General features: G+C 29.6%; 1 protein-coding gene across 2 annotated transcripts in view; it reads left to right on the forward strand.

The window, feature by feature from the left end:
• The first annotated feature begins 7,190 nt into the window (after positions 1-7,190).
• The window catches only part of LOC122510116 (protein GDAP2 homolog), a 55,442-nt gene continuing 40,836 nt past the window's right edge, over positions 7,191-21,796 (forward strand). Inside the window, exon 1 of one of the 2 annotated variants that reach the window (XM_043624536.1) lies at positions 7,191-7,704. The gene's annotated coding sequence lies outside the window, so the exon portion shown is untranslated. The remainder of the gene's footprint in view (positions 7,705-21,796) is intronic. The other variant, XM_043624535.1, reaches the window with a different exon arrangement.

The following is a 21,796-nucleotide window of genomic DNA, read 5'->3' on the forward strand; positions in this document are numbered from 1 at the left end:
CGCCAATTCTGACGCACTGCCGCTCAAGTGGTTAAAGTACATGAATGTAGAAATATTTTAAACCCTAAAACGTTTAAATCTATCCAAGCAATTTTTGTTCATTTGTTCAATTCATTTGACTTAAATAATTCGAATTTGCTACAAATAACTATTTATTTGCTACTACAAATTAAAACTTTTATATCAAGTAAATATTTACTTAAATCAAATAAATAAAAACAAATAAGTTGAAATACAACGGAACAAGGGTTTATAGAAAATAATTATTTGAAAATGTTTAATTTTGCCATAAAAAAATTAACATTATTTACACAATAAAAAATTTAGTTATTTTTCTTCCATATAAAAAATCTATTTTTATTTTAAGAAAATCAAAATATTTCAATATTGAAAAAACAGGACTCAGTCCAGTAAAAGTACATTAATTAATTTCCATCATAATTCTTTGGGTATTGCGTATATTGTATAGAGGGCCTTAGTTCCAAATGTCACTGTAAAGAGCATTGAAACACAGGCGAAGATTATAAGGCGAGCTGCAGTGTGCATAGTAGAGAAACTGGACTCAGTCCCCTACTTCGAAATTTTCACAATAACCCAGGCGGAAAAGTCGGACGAACGTCGGAGTTTAAGTCGGTTCTACAATGAGCACGGTTGTTCGTGTTCGCTATCGTGAACGTGTACGTGCTCCACGCTAAACTATATGGAACGCGTACACGTTCACGACAGCGAACACGAACGACCGTGCTCATTAACCGACTTTACAACCGGCTGGGATCCGCGCCCGTACAGACCGCAAGTACCGACGGTCTGTACCGATTCGGATCTGAAAAAGCAACCGGCGCGGTACAGATTATGCTCCGACTGTCGGAACCGTCTTCCCACTATTGTCAGTACTGGCTCGGTACTGGATTTCTTCCGCCGGCGGATCTTATTCTTCTGCGGCGTCGGAAGAATGACGGATATGTTGAGTCTGTACTGGCTCGGTACTGGGGCGGATCCGACTGCGGATCTCGTCATTTATTGTCACATTATAAATTAAATAATTATTACAAGTAATTGCATTATTTTAGAAAATAATTATTAATAAATGAATCTAATCAATATATTAAGTAATTATTTATTGAGACTTTTTTAAAAATTAAATAATTAAAAAAATTCGTTATTAATTAATATTATATATTATTAATTAACATTAATATTATTGAGAATATTTATTTATTTAATAATAAATTATTAATATTAATAATAATATTAATTAATAATATCTCAATAATAATTGAATAATTGTTTCTCAATATAATAATATTAAAGGTAATAATATTAATAATTTTAATTAATATCTTAATAATAATAAATTTATTGTTATTGATATATTATTAATTAATATTAATATTGATAATTTATTATTAATTCTCAACAATATTAATGTTAATTAATAATATCTTAATAATAATAAATTTATTATTATTGAGATGTTAATTAAAATTATTAATATTATTACGTTCAATATTATTATATTGAAAAACAATTATTCAATATAATATGTATTATATAATAATAAAAATATAACAAGTTTCTTTTTTAACGAAATATTGAAATAGTCCTAAATATACATTCAATAAAGTATTGAAAATATAGCGGTATCATTGACGCGTAGTAATTCTGCAAGTTTTATTTGAGCTAGTGACACTTGAGAGTATTTAAGATTTGAGAGTCCCATGCGAGCGTAGCATAGTGGTTAGCGTGCGAGATTTCGGTGCGTAAATATTCGGTTAGGCGTAGGTTCCGTACCCCCAAGCGTTAGGATTTTTCAAATGTGTATGTAATAAAAAATTGCGTTTAAGTGTATAAAAAAATAAAAAAAATGTGTAAAGTGAACTGTCAATGAATTGTCATCAGTATTTATCTTTTGCAATTAATTATTATTTTTTTATTGATATTTGTTGAAATTATCATTTGGATCCGATCCGGTTGTCAGTCCCAGTGCCAGGTCCCAGCCGGTTGAATTATACACGGAACGGCTTCTCCCGGCCGGTCAGCGGGCGGTAGAATGCCAGTTCCGAGCCGGTTGCCAGCGCGCTCCTGGCCTAGTCACTATTCGGTAGAATGCCCGTTCACATTCGGTTGGCAGGCGGTTCCGAGCCAGTACAGTTACACCGGCGTCAGTACGGGCTAGGATCCGCGCCGGTTGGAAATTTCCGCCTGGGAAGGGAACGCAGGCGCGGAACCTGTCAAAATAAATGACTGACGCTACGCGAAACGAGTGTTTCCTTTTATTAACTTCGTCAATTTTATATAAAAAGAAACAATAACGAATCATTAAAAAAAAGAAAAATATGTTAAATGCACTCTTTATATATTCATACACTGCAAAAATAGGTGTCTTATTTGATATCTTAAAATAAGATGTAAGATAGAAAAATGGTATCTTACATCTTAAAATAAGATGTTTTCTAAAGTATCTTACTGATTTTTAAGATGTTTTATACGTCTTAGATATTTCTTCTGTCTTAAAAAAGTAAGATACTTCTGTAAGTTTTTTAAAGTATCTTAAATTAAGATGTTTCTGTCTCAATAAGATGTTTAGCGATAAGATACTTGTGAATTGTAAGATGCGAAAAAAATTTAAGTTACTAAAAACTAAGATGCATAAAATGTCTTACATATAAGCCCATAGTTAACCTCAAAACTTTTTCCCCAAAAAATATGAAGAAAATGTGTACGAAGATACTTTAAACATCTTAAATTAAGATATTTCAAATAACTTAAAAATGACTACCAAAACATCTTAGAAATGACTACCAAAACATCTTAAATAAGATACTTCTTTTTGCAGTGTATTCATTAATTCACAAGTTTTATTCTTCCCACATCTTCATACTTACAATTAACAACTAAATGCATCGGAAAATCTTACAAACATACGGGATTGAACACCTACCTAACCATACAACTAAATATACGCATAATTATAAATCGCACATTAAGCCTCTCGGCTACGCAATCGATGGGGGAAATTTCCTATTTAAGAAACATCCCTTACCAATGAAATAAATTAGATCATGCGTGGATTTTACTTTGTAATTAATGTAAGTATGGATGTCAACAATATTCATAATATTGAATTAATAATATTGTCAACTAGTTTAAATTTGATACGGTTATTAGAATTTAATAATAAATAAATAAAAAACATTAATTTTTTCCTACCCTGTTTCAAGTTTGACACTCCTCATGGTAAGTTTTATTATTCTTTTTTTTCGTGTACAAAATAGTGAATTGACCTTGAATGAAATGTATAATTAATTATTCTCACAGCAATATTTAATAATTTAATTAACTTAACTGCACTGCATAATAGTTTAGAGTAGTAAGAGTAAGTGAAACGGTAAGATAAGTGAATGACCATTAGTGAGAGAGAGGGAGAGAGAATAACTTGTGGCTTTCGAGTAGGTATCTACTTTATGTGCACGGCGTTCATTTTTCGAAAGAACTGGACTGAGTACTAGTTGTTCAATATTCGCTTCTATTATTGACTTGTGTTTTGTACACTGCCGCGTTCTTTTAACAATTACATGAGAAAGTAATTTCTCATTCCAATTTTTTATACTCTTATTCCCTCTTAGACTATATAAACAGTCTTGTTTAAGTTGATGAATGGGATAACTTGTGTTGAGTCCCAAAGTGTTCAGCTATGAAACTTCTAATACTATAGTGTGTACCTGTCACATATTATTCTATAAAGGAGTACTACACTGACTGCATAAATCATTTTTCCATTTTTCTCCGTGTAGGTACCAAATTTTATCAAAATCCATCAATTTTTAAAAAAATTTGTATACCACAAAAAATTTGACATGTTTTTTGAGGTTAGGAAAAAACGTATACGTGCTAGACCAAAACGGACATCGGATTCGTGTTTAGCGGTCCAAAATACATGGGGATAGGGTACTCTGATCTTCCAACCGGCCCCGACACTTTTTTTATTTTGTGTGGCTGTGTAATGTATAATAATAAAAAATGTAGGTAAGTGGAAATAAGTAAGTAAAATGTCTTCCGAGCGAGCGTGGAATATGACGCTAGTTTATTATAATGAATCGGACTAACAGTCATGCTTTTTAAAATTTTTTTCTCATATTGAATTCGACATTTTAAAAATGTAAAAACTAACTTCAAATTCGTTATCTACTACATCGAAAACCTTTAGATACCAAATTTGAAGAAAATCTATCATATTTCTCAAAGTTCATTCGCCATTTTGAATTTTGAAAAACTAACTTCACATTTGTAATCAGCGACCTCAAAAACCTATAAGTGCCCAGTTTCAAGAAAATCCATTATGTTTTTAAAAAATTCATCCGCCATATTAGATTCGCCATTTTGAATTTTGAAAAACTAACATCAGATTAGTAATCAGCGACCTCAAAAATTCTTACACTGTAAAAACAGTGTCTCAATGTAAGACGTTTCTGTCCCCACTTTTGAAACATTTGAGGTGTTTTACCTTAATAATTTTGAGATAAAGCACCTCAAATGTTTTAAAAGTGGGGACAAAACGTCTTACATTAAGACACTTGTTTTTACAGTGTAGTTATGAAGTTTTATAAGAATCTATTCAAAAACCACTAAATAATTAATTTTGTCCACCTAGATTTGCTATCTATCTCACTGTGCGTCGTTGGCAATGGTTTGAATGGTTGGCCATTGTAAGACCATATAGTAAAAAAATATTCTGTGTTCAACATATTTTTGTCATTGGCCATGGTTAACCAGATTTTGACAATAGTCAAAATATAAATAAAATTTCAAGTTTTTAAACTATTTTTGCCTATGGCCATAGTTCACAGGATTTTTACTACAGTCAAAATGTGGATATTTTGACTGTACTCTCTAAATCTGAATATGTGAAATTTCACTTATTGTACGTTATAAGTCGTCCTCTCGATCAATAAGTGCATATACACTTATAAATAAGTGAATTTTTCACTTATTCTGAGTGAAATTTCACTTATTATAAGTGTATATGCACTTATTGATCGAGAAGACGACTTATAACGTACAAATATGTGAATTTTCACATATTCAGATTTAGAGAGTATAATAAATTTTTGTCGTTGGTCGTGGTTTGCTAGATTATGACCTTGATTGTTGAGAGAACTAGTGAGCGAGTACATATAGTGGGAGCGATAACGAAATCGGGTTTTGCGAGAATGTTCGAAAAGAGGCGAATGATTTTTGAGACAATTGCTACGCGCAAGATTTGGATAGTTTAATATAATATGATTGATATGAATAATTCAATGTAAAAAAGTAAATATAAATTTAGAAAATATATGTGATGTGTTCGTATAATTCTTCCTTTTATTTTGTATTTATGTTGCTCTCTGTTTCTGTCTTCAAGTCAAATTTATTTTTCCGGTTACATTTGTAACAATAATCGAAAATATAAAAATTTTAAGGGTTTTAAATATTTTTGTCTTTGGCCATGGTTTGCTTGATTTTGGACATAGTAAAAATATGGATATTTTAAGGGTTAAAAATATTTTTATCGTTGACTAGAATTACCTAGATTTTAACCATAGTAGACATATACAAATTTTATTTTGTATATTTTTGTCGTTGACCATGGTTTGCTAGATTTTGATCACGCAATTAAAATAAATAAATTTTCACGTTTTTAAATATTTTTATTGTTGTCCACGGTTTTATAGATTTTGGTCATGGTAAAAAATATAGAAATGTTATACCGGGTATCGCCTTAAATGTATAATCAAACTTATTACTTAGAAATTGGAATCAATCATTTTTTTGAAATTTATAGTTTTTTCATCAAATTTTTTTTATTTTTCAATCTATGGGAAGAGTCTTGAAGAGTATGGAAATAGACTTTCCAAAAATTGATTCCCGCCTTCTCTTATACTTTTCAAGACTTTTCTTATACTTTGAAAAAAAAATTGTTAAAAAACTGAAAAATATCAGAAAAATTGATTCCAGCCTTCTGCCATACTTTTGTCAGACTTTTCCCATGCTTTGCAAAATGAAAAAAATCAATTTAGGGCGTGGAACGGATAACTGCCTGCAACGCATGGTCGAAAGGGACTATGCCAGTCAGACATCAGTGAGAGGCCTAGAGGCGCTCACGATTGTCTGACTGGTATAGTCATTTATCCCTTTCGACCATGCGTTGCAGGCAGTGTTGGAAAGTGACGCGTCACTCGAGGTTTTTGACGTAAAATACTTGGTTTTTTACATAGGTAACATACGTATTTTACCCCCCTCCCCCAAAAAATACATTGCGTATAAAACTTTTGAAGTAAAATACGCGGTATTTTACTGTAAAAATCCATGTAATTTACCTAAGGTATTTTACGCGCCCAACCCTGGTTGCAGGCAGTTATCCGTTCCACGCCCTCAATTGTAGTCGTTGCTCATACTTTCTTAGTCTAGACCCATTGTTTGATATCAATGTTATTACAATGTATGAGATTCGATCATAGCCCATACTTTTCTAGCCCATTCTTCGATTTTTGCAATTTCCCATGGTTTCCCATTTTCACGCGGGCATGTGTTGATTCAAATGGTTCATACAAAATAATAAATAAATTAAATACAATAAATAAATACAAAAAATATTTACTGTTCTTTCACAAAATTCACTTCTTAATATCCTAAGTATTTATATCCGTCTACTCAAAATTAGGATATAGCATATAGATGTCTAGTATGGACAACTGAAATTGATGTCGTTAGGAAATAATCATTTTTGTCAGATTCTGTTAATATGTTGATCATCTTTCGTGTAGACATCTTTAAAGAAAAGACTATTGAGAAGATTAGAGAATACCAGAGAAGAGAAGAAGATATACAAATTATCTTGAACATCCGAATGCTGTTATGGTAGGATCTACAACAAAAGAAATTATCTCTATAAAAGAGTAGTGGCATCTATTCAGTACAGCATTGAAACATCTGTTGAAAATTCTTCATTACCAGATGAAAAATCCAAAAAGAAGATAATTATCACCAGCCGTCAGCTAAACATCAAAAGGAAAGTCTTCCTTACCAACAGAAGTCTCTCTCCAAATATAGTTTCCTACAATTCTAAAAGATAATTCCGTGGCGCCAGAGGGCCGCAATCGATAGACCTGAAAATGTAGAACAACATTATAGAGTTTACTTCCAGCTAATGACGTCGCTGTGATCTGAGATCCTGGCAAGTGAGCGATGTGCGCTATAACGACAATCGCATTCCTCGTCGCGAGCGAGCGCAGGTCCTCCTATTAAAAATCCACATTGGATCATTGTGTATCAAAATTCATACGATAAGGCGCGATTAAACTCGGTTGTGCGCTATTGTTCAAAAAGAAAGAAGGGAAAGGAAGATAATATTTTTCCCCCACACATTATTAAACATTGAATGAAACAGTTTGTGTTGTAAAAAAGGCGATCGTCACGAATGAAACGGAACGTGCAATCGAGGTCGAGTTGTCCGAGTATAAAGTGTGTCTTCGTTAGGTGACAAAGCAGGTCTTGTCGACGCTCGTGTTTGACGTTTCTCTATAAATTCGTCGTCCATTGCCCGGTTCTTCCGTTGGACAATTTGGACGTAGAAGATAAGAAGCGATTTAAAAGCGGGTCGTCGACGCGATTATTGTCATCAATCATCGACGATCACTAGGTGGTGGGAATTTGAAAACATTACAGGTAAGTAGTTGCTCATTCCTTTTCCATAAAGAAGAAGAAGAACAACATCCGAATCTTAAAAGATTAATTTTGGATACTTTTTCTTCTTCTTTGTAATGTAAAAAAACAACGTATCGACTACAAAACCTAAGATTCAATGCAACGAGTTTATCACTTTTAGAGCACATCTGACGTTAATTATTTCAACGGGAGTTACTTAATAACTGTCAAAGTTAGTTAATATTCCACAAGGTTCATATCATGAATTCCGTCATTCTGAATTGTATACATGCAAATGCTATTTAACATCCAATTCAATTAATATCTAGCAAGAGGAAATTTATCTTCTTAATTATTGGTTTAATCATTGGCTGATTCTTAATCAAGTAAATAAAAAAAACACCAACTGTCAAATTTCTTGTTTACATATCGAAAAAACTAAAGTATTGACGTATGACTTTATATACTACGTGTGCTTTTGACAAACAAGTGTACAGAACATTTTTTTTATCAGTAACATTTATTAAACTCAAAGTCACTGACATAGGAAAAGTTTTAATTCGCCTGAAAAATACACTTTTAGAATAAAGCTTAATAGTTTATAATATTATAGCTCGGGTCACTTGTATATTAAGAATATATAGTTTTTGCCTTCAAAAAAAGAAAAAAATTTAATTGAGTTGAACTTTTATTTTTATAGAATGAGTGAGGTAGGAAATGAAAGGAAAAAAATCCCTCACTAACCCACGTGTTCTTTCGAAACGATTGTGTTTTTTTAGCCGCAACAAATTACTAATTTCTTCAAATGGATTTTCGTAGTTCGACAAAAAAAACTGGTTTTCGACTCACTTCTCTCTATCTTTAAATATACAATTACATTAAAAGCAATTCTTTCCTCCATTGCTAATGGAAATTCATTATTCCGAAGAATTGGAAATTTTCTTTCTATTTCAATACTTTGAATTAATCCTAAATAATGTTTACGGAAGTGAAAAAAACGAATTGAATTGTAAGTTTAACTTTATATTTATTTCTTAAGAGTTAATGTATTTCCAATTCCATGTAATTGCGCATATAATTTAAAAAATATATTTTAATTGAATCGTGAATTTTGAAAAGAGCTTAACTATGAAAACCATTAGGGTCATTGTCCCTATCACTGTTACGTGAAAATGACCCTTACGGTTTTTAGAGTTACACCCATTTCAAAATTCACCATTCAATTACACTGTAAAAAATTTAGGGAGTTAACGGACTCGGGAGTTAAATTTTTCGAGTTAAAAATCAACTCCAAAAGAGAGTTAATTTCTAACTCCCTTCATTCAACACCCGCGCTAGTTATTTTTTCCTTGGGGAGTTAGCATTTGGGTGTTAAATTTTAACTCTCTTTATTTAACTCCCCTGGCATTAACTCCCCATTGGGTGCGACTTTTATAGAATCCCCTGGGGAGTTAAAATTTAACTCCCTTTTTTACAGTGTATAGTTATTATTCTTATTAGTATTATTATTTTTATTATTTATTATTTTTATTATTTTTTAATAGCAATAATAATAGTATTAAATAGATGATAAATAATTAATAAAAAGAAAAATATAGATCACTATAAAAAAATTGTTAATCTAGAAACAGTAAAATGCAATGTAAATATTATGTATCTAATTGTCATTAATAATAAAGAAAATATATGTATAATGACACTTGCAGATAATAGTCTACAGCTAATTTTAATTACACATAATTTTAAAGTAGATATAATCTCAAAATTGATGATTCTTTGTTTTTATTGTCAAAGCTTTGTGTTCAGTTTCTTTTTAATATACATATATATATATATATGTATATATTTTTTTTATATGTAAAAGAACAATTGAAAAAGATATGATAAGAAAAAAAACGTGTGAAAAAAAATCATTATCTGTCTCATGTATACAGATGCTGGTGAGGAAAATTGATGTGTTCGATTATGTATATTGTATAAAATATGAAAGCACATGTTTCATGTATATTAATGAAGCAAGTGTTGATAAAGAATTGTACATTTTTCATATTCTTAACATTAGCTAAGTCCATTGGAGATGGAATTTTATTTTTCTTTATAGATAAATATTTTCTTCACTTTTTTCAATTATTATAATTTCCACTCTGTTGGATTATTTCTTTTTTCTCTTTATTTCGTAAATTTTCGCTTTAAATTTTCAATTTCAAAACTAATTGTTATTATAGAGAAAAATCTATTTTAAAATTAAGTCTGTTAGAACAAGTAAATGTGACGAGTTCTGAAGAAAGAAGGGTTATTTTCACCTAAATTAAAAGCTTCTGTTTAATTAAATACAACTAAAATCATTTTTTACAATTTTTAGAAGTACTGAAGAGTTAAATATCGGTTGTTTATGTTGAGAGTTCCTTGAGTGGTTTTATTTTAAAAATTACAAACATAACCTAAAATTCTTTATTTCTTAGGTATACCTTTCTTCAGAGCGTAAATTTTCTACATAAACCGCGGACGCTTTTATAAAATATTAATCAACGGTGGAATACTTTTCTGTTTTTTTGACGTTTTATAAATTCTGGCTCATTTTTTATTCCTTTGATATATTTCACTGAATCTAGGAGACTTAAAGTTAGAGAGCGAGAGAGAACATCGATTTGATAAAAGATCACACAAAAATTTCTCGCGTATATGTAAATTTCGGTGATGCTGTAAAAATGAAGAGCATTAAAATTTCCCCAACCTAAAAAGAGAATGTAAATGTAAAAAAAGTTCTTTAAAAAAAAATCCCTCTTTTTTCAATTTTCTGAATTTTTCTTCAATTTTGCAATCTTTTGGGTCAAATTTCAAATATTCGGAAGAATTTATATTTTTGTAGGTCAGTAACACGCAATAAAGAATGTTTAACCATCAAAAGGAAATTCGTATAATTGTAATAAAATTTAATGTGGAAAAAAATAATAGTTTTATTGTTTAGATTTCTTCTGTATATAGTATAATAAACTTCTTTTCTGAAAATTCACCTATAGGTACCTGAGGCTTGTAAGCTAATTCCCATTAACACGAATCCCCTTCTTCGGCAACCACCCTAGCAGGTGGTCTGTTATTGTCTGCAACCCTTCGAATTTAATATTTTATCAACAGGAATAATTTGATGTGAAAGATAACTACAACTGAATGGAGTGTAAAATTCTCTTAACAATGTCCAATAATCTTTATTACCATTTACTAACCTAGCAATTGGTAAATAAATTAATTTTAACAAAACCATGCTAGTAAATCAGCAAACAGTGCTTCTTATGCTTTTAATGACATTTTTAATTAATCGAAAGGAATTATTTTTAATTTCATTGACTTTTTTCAAATATTTTTCATTTAAATGATTGAAAACTTTTTTTAAGTAAAGAACAAAATTTATCACAATAACAGAAATTTATCTAAAAAGGTTAAAAATAATAATAACTTTATAAAAATTTAGACACAGTTTCTCAGTTCTGCTTTAGTCCGTGTCCGATTAGACAACTAGCGCCACTGTTTGGACGCCGAAGCCAAATCTAAAAATTTTTCAATTCCGTAAAATAAGTTTATTACCTAAGAAGGGTAATTTTTTATTGATTCCTTATTACAATAAGTCGAATCATCTCCATGAAATAACTTGCTGTTATAAAATAAATAAAAAATTAATAAAAAAATTTATTTAACGAAAATTTAAAAAAGAAAATACCACACAAAATTCTTCATTCTCGAACATCTCTTGATATTTTGTTTTCCATTCCCTTATTATTCAAAGTAAGTAAAACTCTAGTTATTACATGTTTGATTAGCGTATACTTATAACAATGAAAATCCACATGGGAATTTTCTCAACAATAAGTTGGAAGACCTATTTTCATAGAGAGAATATGTCCCTAATTAAAATATACATTACTTGTAAATGTACTGCATTTACTTGGAAACTTGAAAATTGTAATTCAAACTTTAGTCTAACGAAGAAACATGTGGCGTAAAATTTGGAGCTCCGATAGTGTGATAAACGATAAAGATCGAAACTTCCTTCTTTTTATTATCTCTATTTATTACGTCATTAACAGTAATTGAGATATTGATTAATCTATTAAAGAACCACGTAACTTATAATAATTCCATAGAATTTCATTATTCACGCCATTCGCTGAAATAATACGCCGATAGTAAAATGTAATTACTCGATGCTATAATTTCTATCTAAACAGAAATAATTCTATTTTAAAATTCCGTAAAAAATTTATTTAAAAATAACGTAAAATATATTTCCATTTAAAGAAAAAATATTTTTTTCCAGCTTAGTTTATCTCAACACTTTTCAATATCATGTATTCAATTAAAAAAATGAGAATTCAAAAAAACTTTTTTTTCATGAAATATTTAAATTCCTTTGAAGAAGAAAAATTTGAAGCTTATCTTCTTTTATAAAGTCAGAGCTTAAAAGGGTTAAATCCAGAACGGGCAACACTGTTTAATGCATATATATCTCGCTATGTGTGTGCTTTGTATTCTGGTTCGTGGTTATTTCACCCTCAAAATCTGCATTGCTCCATAGAGAAACAGATTCAGGTCATGCCGTTGGTGCGGAGAAAGTTGCCTTTGTTTTGAAAAATTCAATAGATTTCTAACGACGTGATAAAATAAAATGTATGTGACAGGAAACGAATGCTTCGTCGAAACATTCATATTTTAAACTTTCAGTTCAAGTCAAAAATATTCTTTTCAAATCTATATCTATTTTTTAATATTAATTTTATGAGCATTTTCCATTTTTTGTGTACCATAAAGATTTAAAGTTTCCTTTCAAAAAAATTTTTACAAGCAATACAAAGATTCAAAATATCAATAGAAAATAAAAGAAATTTAAAAATATGTATATAGAAAACAATTTTTCTTTAATATAACGTGAAGATAAAAAAATTATAAAAGACTATATCGATTGGTTTGTGTAACAAGCGCGAAAAGTTTAACTTAATTTCAGAGTTACATATCTGAAATATTAATTTGATAACAATATGAATCAAGTGCAAGAATATTTTTTTAAATGAAGACCACTGATTATAGAATAATGAATAATAAATTCCTTTTTAGCAATTGAATACATTTAATAGGTGCAGTTTACAATTAAATTAACTTCAATTCAAAGTTTTTTTTCTTTAATAATTTTTATAATTCACTTTTAAACTCTAAGTCTAAGTCCATCTTTATAATGATATAATTCACATTATGTTAATTTAAGCAGATAATGATAATTATTATTAAATTTAAGACAATAATTTAATTAAAAATAATTTCCGTGAAAATAAAATAAACTAGAAATTACAGAAGGTAAAAATCATGTTGCTGGAACTGCTGCGCTTGCGAACGGGAGTACAAGTGACTAATTCTCTCAGGGATTCTGAATATATACCCTGAAATCCCCACTATTCACGCAAAATCCCCATCCCTAATTTTTGCACATGCGCATTAGGTCTTTGCGCTTTGGTACCACTGCAATCTCTAAAAGTATATTTACACGATTCTTAGTAATCATTTGTTCTTGTTATTACTTTTATTATAATTATTTTTTATCATTATTATATTTATGCACCTTAATTAAATGTACTAATATTCATTTAATGTTTAATTAGCTGAAACTAATCATAAGTAAATTATTTTCTCTGATTGATTGAAATTTATTCAGGACCAGAGAAGTAAATCTGGCTTCCTGGTTACTTGACTCTTGCAGTTCAAGAAGTCGTAAACTCACGATTGAATTGCAAAACGTTTAGTAAGCTCTAATTACGTAATTATTGTTCCAAATTTCCCCAATCTCATTTTCGTGAATATTATTTTAATAATTATTTTTATCATCATTATTAATTACTCCAAACTGTGTGGTTTATTTCAAACTGCACTTCAAACTGCATTTTCAAGCTGCAATTCTGAATAATTACGAATAATCCAGAATCTTTTTTTTCTACTTGCGATTATTCTCGGAGAAATATTTAAATAATGTTAATTGCAATTAGGATGCTTTCCTATTTACAGAATATAACGAACCGTGACTTACTGGTACCCGTATATTTCAATGGAAGCCAACAATTATTTGTTCACTTTTGTTTTTAAGCTGTAATAAATTTTTTTTTATTTAAAAACAAATTTTTTATAACTACAGATAAAAAAATAATAGACTTAAAAATATGTTATAAAAATTATTGAATTTAAAAGTAAAGCTTTTAAATAGTTAGAAAACTGTTAACTTTGATCTTGAAGAATTTAAATTTTTAATTAAGAATGTTGAAGTCTTACAATATCTCTAAAGCTCTCGTCTAATTTTCAAATTCCAATCTTGTAGAAAGCTGGAATTTTTGCTACCAATTTTTCGCAATGAAATATTACGTTTTGATAAAAGTGAAAAATATTTCTCTGAGATTGCGAAAAAATTGTAGCAATTCAAAGTTATGTATTTGTAAATGTCTGATAAAAAATCTCATCATTTCTTTTATTGTTAGAGAAAAATTGGTAAATTTCGTTTTAGATTATAAATACCAAAAAATCGGTTAATTTCCAAATTTTGATAAATAAGTTTCATAGAAATAAAATTTCTAATGAGGAAAATAGTAATCGCCGAAACGTTAGAATTAGAAAGAGTGTATTTCACTTTTCTCGGAAAGAATGGATTTATACATCTATATATATATATATAAATAAAATGTAAATTTTATTGTTAAATAACTTGAATTCACTTCTAAATTCGAAGTTAAATAAATAGTTTAAGTAAAATATTTAATTTTCAATTAAGTCATTTGACATTTCTATTTATAGAAAAAAAGAGAATGAAATGGTTCATATTTCTTTATAAATGATACGAATATCTATTTTTTAGCTCTTCCAAGAGAATGAAAGTTTTTATATTGTGAAGTGTTAACATTCCTGAGATTATAGTGAGCTGAAAATATTTACATTCATTAGATATAATTTTCTTTTATTCTATAAATATGGGTTAGTCCGGATTATTACAGTTTACTTTAGAAATTACCATCATCTCTTCTGACAAAGGTTTTTTTATTGTATAACCAAAGTTATAGATTCATATTTTTATGCAACGTTGCTTAATTAGAAAATTTTTAACGTCTTTACAATTTAGTAAACGTCAAAATGGATTTGCGTCAAAGAATTATGTATTTTTTTCTCAACTAACAGTAATTTTTTTGTTTACAAAAGATAAAGGATAATTATTTCGAAAGAAATTCAAAAAACAAACTATAAATCATTAGAATTGTGAATTAATAGTTAAAAATAAATTCCTAAAGTTACTAGTGACTGAAAATAATTATTTCGAAAGATAAAAATCTTGACAATTAAAAAATAATTTACTTACAATTATCATTCTTGTGTGAGGTCAAGTTTTGTATTATTCATCTAATTCTTATAAAGATGTTCTATATTTATAAGAAATGCAAAAAAAATGAAAGCATATCTTGCGACGTATATTTCTTATCGTATTTAATGAACCGGAGATTCAGTTGAGATTTGTCTTATCGTTAATAACCTTTTTATCGCCATAAGTCTTTTCGATCCTCCTTGTCATGTCAATATTTCTTTATATCAACATCGTTTTACTTCTTCTTCACTATTATTATACTTTTGAAATTTTACATAGATATTTTATCAGGTGTTTCTGTGTTGAAAATATTTAAACTGACGTGAATTGTCAAAAATTTTATTTTTAATTCCAATTTAATGTAAGGTTTGACAACATTTCAACTGTTATTAGAAACTAATTTCAAAATATAGGTACCCTTTTTTCAATCACTTTTAACTTGACAGTTGTTTTTTAATTTGGTATTAATTTCTAATTTAATTTAATTGGTTAGAAAACGTGTATAAAAAAGGGGATGGTAACCGGTTTTTAGAGATTACGTTACTTTTTCCTGTAACGAGTATCGCAATCAAAAAAAGGAACATCGACAATGAACAACGTACCATCAATCAATTATGTTTCTACATCAACCTTCGCCTAGTATTAAATCAAAATAAGTATGCGTAATAGTGATAGATACACATTATCATACAATTCACAAATGCTACTGGCACGCCTTATTTTACAATTTCCTTCCTGTGATTGAATAAAGCTTTATGTAAATTAGCGCTCGAAGCAAAATGAATGTTGAAAGTTGCAAGAATTTAAATTTCTCGTATTTATTATATTTTTGGCATTTCTTTTTTGTATTAAAGTACCATAAAATGTTTTCTCTTTATGGCATTTATTAACACAGTAAAAATAACAATAAATGTAACAAAAAAGACAGTTAATAGTAAAAAAAATTAGGATTTCTGTTGGAACTATTAGACCTGTGAACTGAAGAAGAAGTGACTTTCTTTATCAGATGTTTTTAATTTATACCCTGAAATCCCCACTCCTACTTTTTGCGCAAGCGCATTTGACCTTATACCCCCCACTCTACTACATTAAATTCCATTGTAATGATGTGATTTTTAATTACCAAAGGATTTGCTTGTTTTTGACTTCAAATCAATGCCAGAGTTTCATCTACTCTTAGGAACTAACAGTAAACACAATTTTCAATTACACGGCTCTTTTTGACACCTACAAATTTTCTTATGATTGTTTATGTCTTCTCCTGTGTTGTACATATAATTACAGATTTTAAAGAACTACCATCATTAGACAATGTAACATCTTCAGGAAGATTGAGTAAAACAAGATTGTCTTTTCTTTCAATTCGATCAGCAAGTTCATTAATACAGACATTAGTTACACATTTAGAATCAACCTTTGTAGAACAGTTTTCCAACGATATATCAAGTCTCGCTTCGACAACAGTAAGAGACTGTTAAATTAACAACTCTGCTTTTCATGTTAGTGAACCTAGACAGCGTATTATCGAGTTTATTGTTGATGTCTGACATATTTTCAGTCATGGTGGATAAGTTGTTCGGCACTAATGTGGATAAATCCTTAATAGCTCTCATAATACTATCAAAGTTAACATAAGTCTGTGAGGATTAGGAAATAGTTGAAGTAGACAATGACCTAGGTTTACTGCATCTAGCGAACGACTCATCAGGCAAAGTAGAAAGCAAAATCGACCAAGACGTACACAAACACGTGTTTAATAGCTGCCTCCTGGCGGTTTAATGTTGACTACTATCTTCATATTCTTTTGTAAATAAAAGAACTTTGTACTTTGTGAAACTAGAAATTCAGTCCAATATTTATTAACTACCACAAAGTGAATTATGCATTTAGTGGAAACGCTTTGACCAAGCTTCTTTGCAACGTTAGTTACTTGCGGCAAATTTCAGGGATCGACTATCTGAAATAGATAAGAATACTTGATTGACTCAAAAAAGGCGTTTATGGATATTTTTCCCAACCGGCTATAAGTAAAATGAGATCACACACATTAGAAAAAGCAAGAACCATGGAATCACCAAATAACATAGGAAGTATAACATAACCTAGGATAGTAACATAGGAAGTAGCCTGAGTTTTCCACAATATATTCATCAATGTAATGGAAATTGATATAAAAAGGGAAAGCAGTTTCAATTAGGCAGAGAGTATTTATTTGGAAACCGACAAGAGTACAACATTTAGTACTACTTTGGAACCAATCAGCTTCAATAGGCGATATGAAAGAGTTACGTTCCATATCGCCTAGTGAAGCTCATAGTCCAAGTAATTTTAAATACCCAACAAGAATTAATTGGAATTGACTTGAAAGTTTATAAATCCAAATATTTGACACATTTCACCTAATTTCGAAGTATCAAAATTTGTTTGAAGTCAACAACAGTCTGAGCGCCACAGAAATTCCCAAGAATACAATAAACTATATCTCATTAGTATTAACAACTGGTTCAACCATTGAGAAAAGCTATACCAGCGATTCGAGCTCATCACTGAAAGTAAAATCAAGATAACTACCAGCAGTTCCATCACCAGTTCTAATCGTTATTCTTTTATGAGTAAGATAATAATTTAAGTTATACTCATTGTACAATAATTGTTAACCTTTCTGTCTTGATTGATTTTAAGTAAATATTCTCTCACGACATTTAGTAGGCTCATTGACTTATCCTCATCCTAAATTAGGTTCAACTCTGAAACTATAATTTAAAACGAGTTAAAAAGGTTTCAGTTTTGACGTAACAACGTATTCCACATTTTTGTCAAAGAATCGAAATGGGATTAGGATTTTTTTCAAAATAATCAGTGGAATCTTCCGGAAATTTGAATATCCCTATGATGTCCTTAAGATATCTTAGAACATCCCTGGGCCATCTTATATACAAATATAATAGTTTTCAAATATATTTAGGACATCCGTATTATATCCTGAATATCTGGATGCTGTTAGGTTTCCCTAGATTTCAAGTTCCTCGAGGCAGGTCAGAAGACGAACTGACGGAAATGATTTAGGTGATAAAGTTATAACTACTTTACCATTAGGAAAACATACCTAAATAGATTTAAAAAGTAGCTTTGAAGAAATGTAAAAATTTTCAAACATTTCCTCCAAAAAAATAAAAAATTAGTAGTCATGTCTAATAATCAAAATGATTTTGAAAAATATCGCCCTACTTACCTTCTGTTGTATCTATTTTTTGTTCCACTTTCTAATACTAAACCTATAAATTAAAAATTATATAACTTCGTTTCCAATATCGTAGTTTTAAAAGCAGCTTTTCATTTTGTTATGTATGTGCTTAGAAATATTAAATAAAACAGTTTATTAAGTACGCAAAGGGTTTCTATAAAGGTATATAAACGTTTTGTATAGGGTTGACTATATACTAAACAGTTTGAGGTAGATATACACGTACGGTAAAAGAGCAACTTGTCTAATAATTGACGATTATTGATTCAAAAGCTCACTTTTTCTCAAACAAACGTTGATGGTCTGGTCAGATTGTCCGGATATGAACTATCTCAGTAACTTTAGTTTTATAGATATATTTAAAAATATACAATTCAAGCAACTTGTCAATAACAATTCTTATACTTTTTTTTATCTCTAGTTGCAAAATTTAAAAATATTTTTAAAAAATAACAATACCATTAACTTACAATCCACATTAGATTAAAAAAGAATAAGTGTTCTATTTTTAGAAATAAACAAATTTTTTCCCAGTAAATTTGACAACAGAAATAAATTTCGGTACAAACTATACCAAAAAAAACAGTGCATTTGTGTCCTGAATAAAAAAATCAATGTTTAGCTCTTTGATATTATTTTTATATTGAAAATCAATGTCTTATATTTACGACTCAGACATGAAAGTCACTTAATGTGACGTTGAAAATAGTTTTACTGTCTACGAAAAACAAAAAAAATAAAATCCATTATGTTACCTAATATTTAGAACTTTTTTAAAATTTATAATTATTTGAAATTATTAATTTATCTATTATTCCTGTTATGTAGTTTAATGTAGATGTAAAAAAATGTACAAAAATTAATTTTTAAAATTTAAATATATCCAGTTGATTTGAATTCAATTCAAAAGAAAGTTTCGTTACATAAATATGGTTAAAGTTCTATATCATTTGGGTATAAGAGATTTTATGGACAACTTGTAAATGAAATTATTGATGAAACTGAAAGTGCTTCCAACCCAATTACCAACGGAGTGCATGCTTTAATAAAATATAACAAAGGGATTTTTATCTTACTTAAAAATTAATTTTATCTAAATAGTAAAATTTTAATGTAACGTTATACGATAATAAAATTACAACCATGTAAGAGTAATTTTTTTTAAAATCGTAACTAAAACTGCTGGGAAATTTTTTTGGTTGACTTTACAGATTTTATTAATTCGTTATGTGTTTTTTATTTTCTACTTATTTTATTCTGAGTGTCAACTTTTCTTACTTTTATGATTAGCGTTATAAAGGTTTGCTTTATTTTTACAAAGGTAATAATCCATGGACAACTATTCTACTTGTTATAAAGAATTTTAGAGTTTCATCGACATATATGTCAATAAACTGACAGCGTACTAGACAGCATTACACTTTATTATGCACAACCAATGGTAAAAACACATGTACTGTTTAGAAAATTTCACGTTAAAAATAGTATTAATAATTTTTCTATCATTTTTGTGAAAATAAACTTTAAGAGTGTAAAATTTATTATTTTAAAAATCGTCCTGAACATGTCTCTAAGGGTTCTATTTTATTAGGTTTTATAAAATTTTTATAAAAATTAGTTAACTTTTAGCTTTAGTAAATTCAGTTCAACCACTAGTCGTGCTCTTTTGCTTTGCACGCTTAAATAACGTTTTTGTATCTTCACTGAGAGAAATGGATAGTCAGATTTTGATGTTAAAAAGATGATGTTACACGATACTATCATTATGCTACTGTCAACCATCACAGATGCTAAAAAAAATATAGTTATGCTACCCCGTACTACCAAGATGTTACTCCTGATGATATTGATGGTAACGGTGACTATCTAGATAGCTGTCTGTATACGTAGCATTAAAGATGGTCCCCCTAACCACAATTATGTTACCCACTACTATAAATTTCTCTCCGTGTAGTTACATCGGTATGATTCACTATCAAGTCTTTTTAAACTGTTCGAAAAAAGTTTAGAGTTACTTACAGATATTTTCATAGACTGCTTTGATAGCTTTTGTAAGGTTACTAGCTACCTCATTCAGAATCTCACAATCTCTGATTTTATCTGTCAAACCATAAAGTGTCTCTTTGAGTACTGCTTGGCCCAATCCATTTTTCTTGGATTTCGATTTTATAGCTATTTCCACAGGTTACTTTGATAACTGTGTCTCTCTGAGTTTTGTGTTGTACTTGGCCCAATCTATTTTCCTTGCATTTCGAATCCACTTTATTTCTGAATGAACCACAGACTCCAGCTGAAAGACTATCTGTGAATGATCAGAAAGCGAACCTTCATTAGAAATTCTTTTCTTTTTATCCTATCTACAATTCTCTTAGAACACAGATATCAATAATTTTCTGTCTAATAGCATTACTAAAAGTTGGGGTCCAATCCGTGTTAAGAATATTCAGCTCTGTTTAGACTAGATATTCCACTAATTCTTGTCCTATCTGGTTGTCTTTTGCGAATACCCTCATCTTCAATTCTCATGTTCTGAGACTGCATCGCAGCCAAGTAAAAGAGAAATTCCTCTATCCACATAGAACTCTACCAACCTGCGAACTTCAACTGAAGGATTATTCTTATCACCATATGAAAAGGATGTATCAAATGATGATTCCTTGCAAATATGTCTGCATGTACAACCGCAATATTGGGAAGAAGGGTTCTTCTCAATATGATAATAATAATACAATAAATAATTATAATGAGGAAGCCTACCGTGGACAATTAAATGGATCGACACTTACTTGCGGAGTTCCAAGAAGTCGTGACACGATATGACGAGTGTCATAATTGAGATATTTTCGAGAGATTTTATTAATTAATTGCAGAGTTTTTGTTAATTAATTGATCTAAGTTTTTATTAATAAATTATTGTTTTTGTTTAATTTGTATAGCGTCTCAACTGTCGAATTTAAAAAGATCGTTTGGTTGTTCTTACACTGAAAAACTGTTGATAGAATAGTTGCGCTATTGACTATTGTGCACAGCTGCTTGACGTTTAAACTCACAGCTTAATCAAAATTGGGCGAGCTGCTCTCTCAAACTTGACTACCAATGGCGTTGAGTTAGCGGCTGCTTGACAGATAGTTCGGTAGCTCGATCCGCGCAGGGATGCATCACTATGGAAATCATTTCTGTTTATAGAACGGTATCTAAGAGTTCCTCTGAGGAGGAAAATAAATTTCGCAACATTGATTCCGCAAGAATGTAAGCAGCAAACTCATCAATAGATGGCAATGAATATGAGATAAGGAGGAAATAGACAAATAAACCTGTATAGTCTAATTCCAACATTTATCTCTAACAATTAGATAAATAAAAAGTATGGACAAGTCTCCTATTTAACGAAAACGCTGACAGGTCGCAGTTGGTTTAACTCGTAATTGAAACGCTTCAAGAAAAGAGAAAGTGAGGTGTGCTTTTATAGCTAGACCAATGTGGATGAC

This window comes from Leptopilina heterotoma, unplaced genomic scaffold (genome assembly GCF_015476425.1).
Source record: "Leptopilina heterotoma isolate Lh14 unplaced genomic scaffold, ASM1547642v1 Lhet_666, whole genome shotgun sequence".
Lineage (NCBI taxonomy): Eukaryota > Metazoa > Arthropoda > Insecta > Hymenoptera > Figitidae > Leptopilina > Leptopilina heterotoma.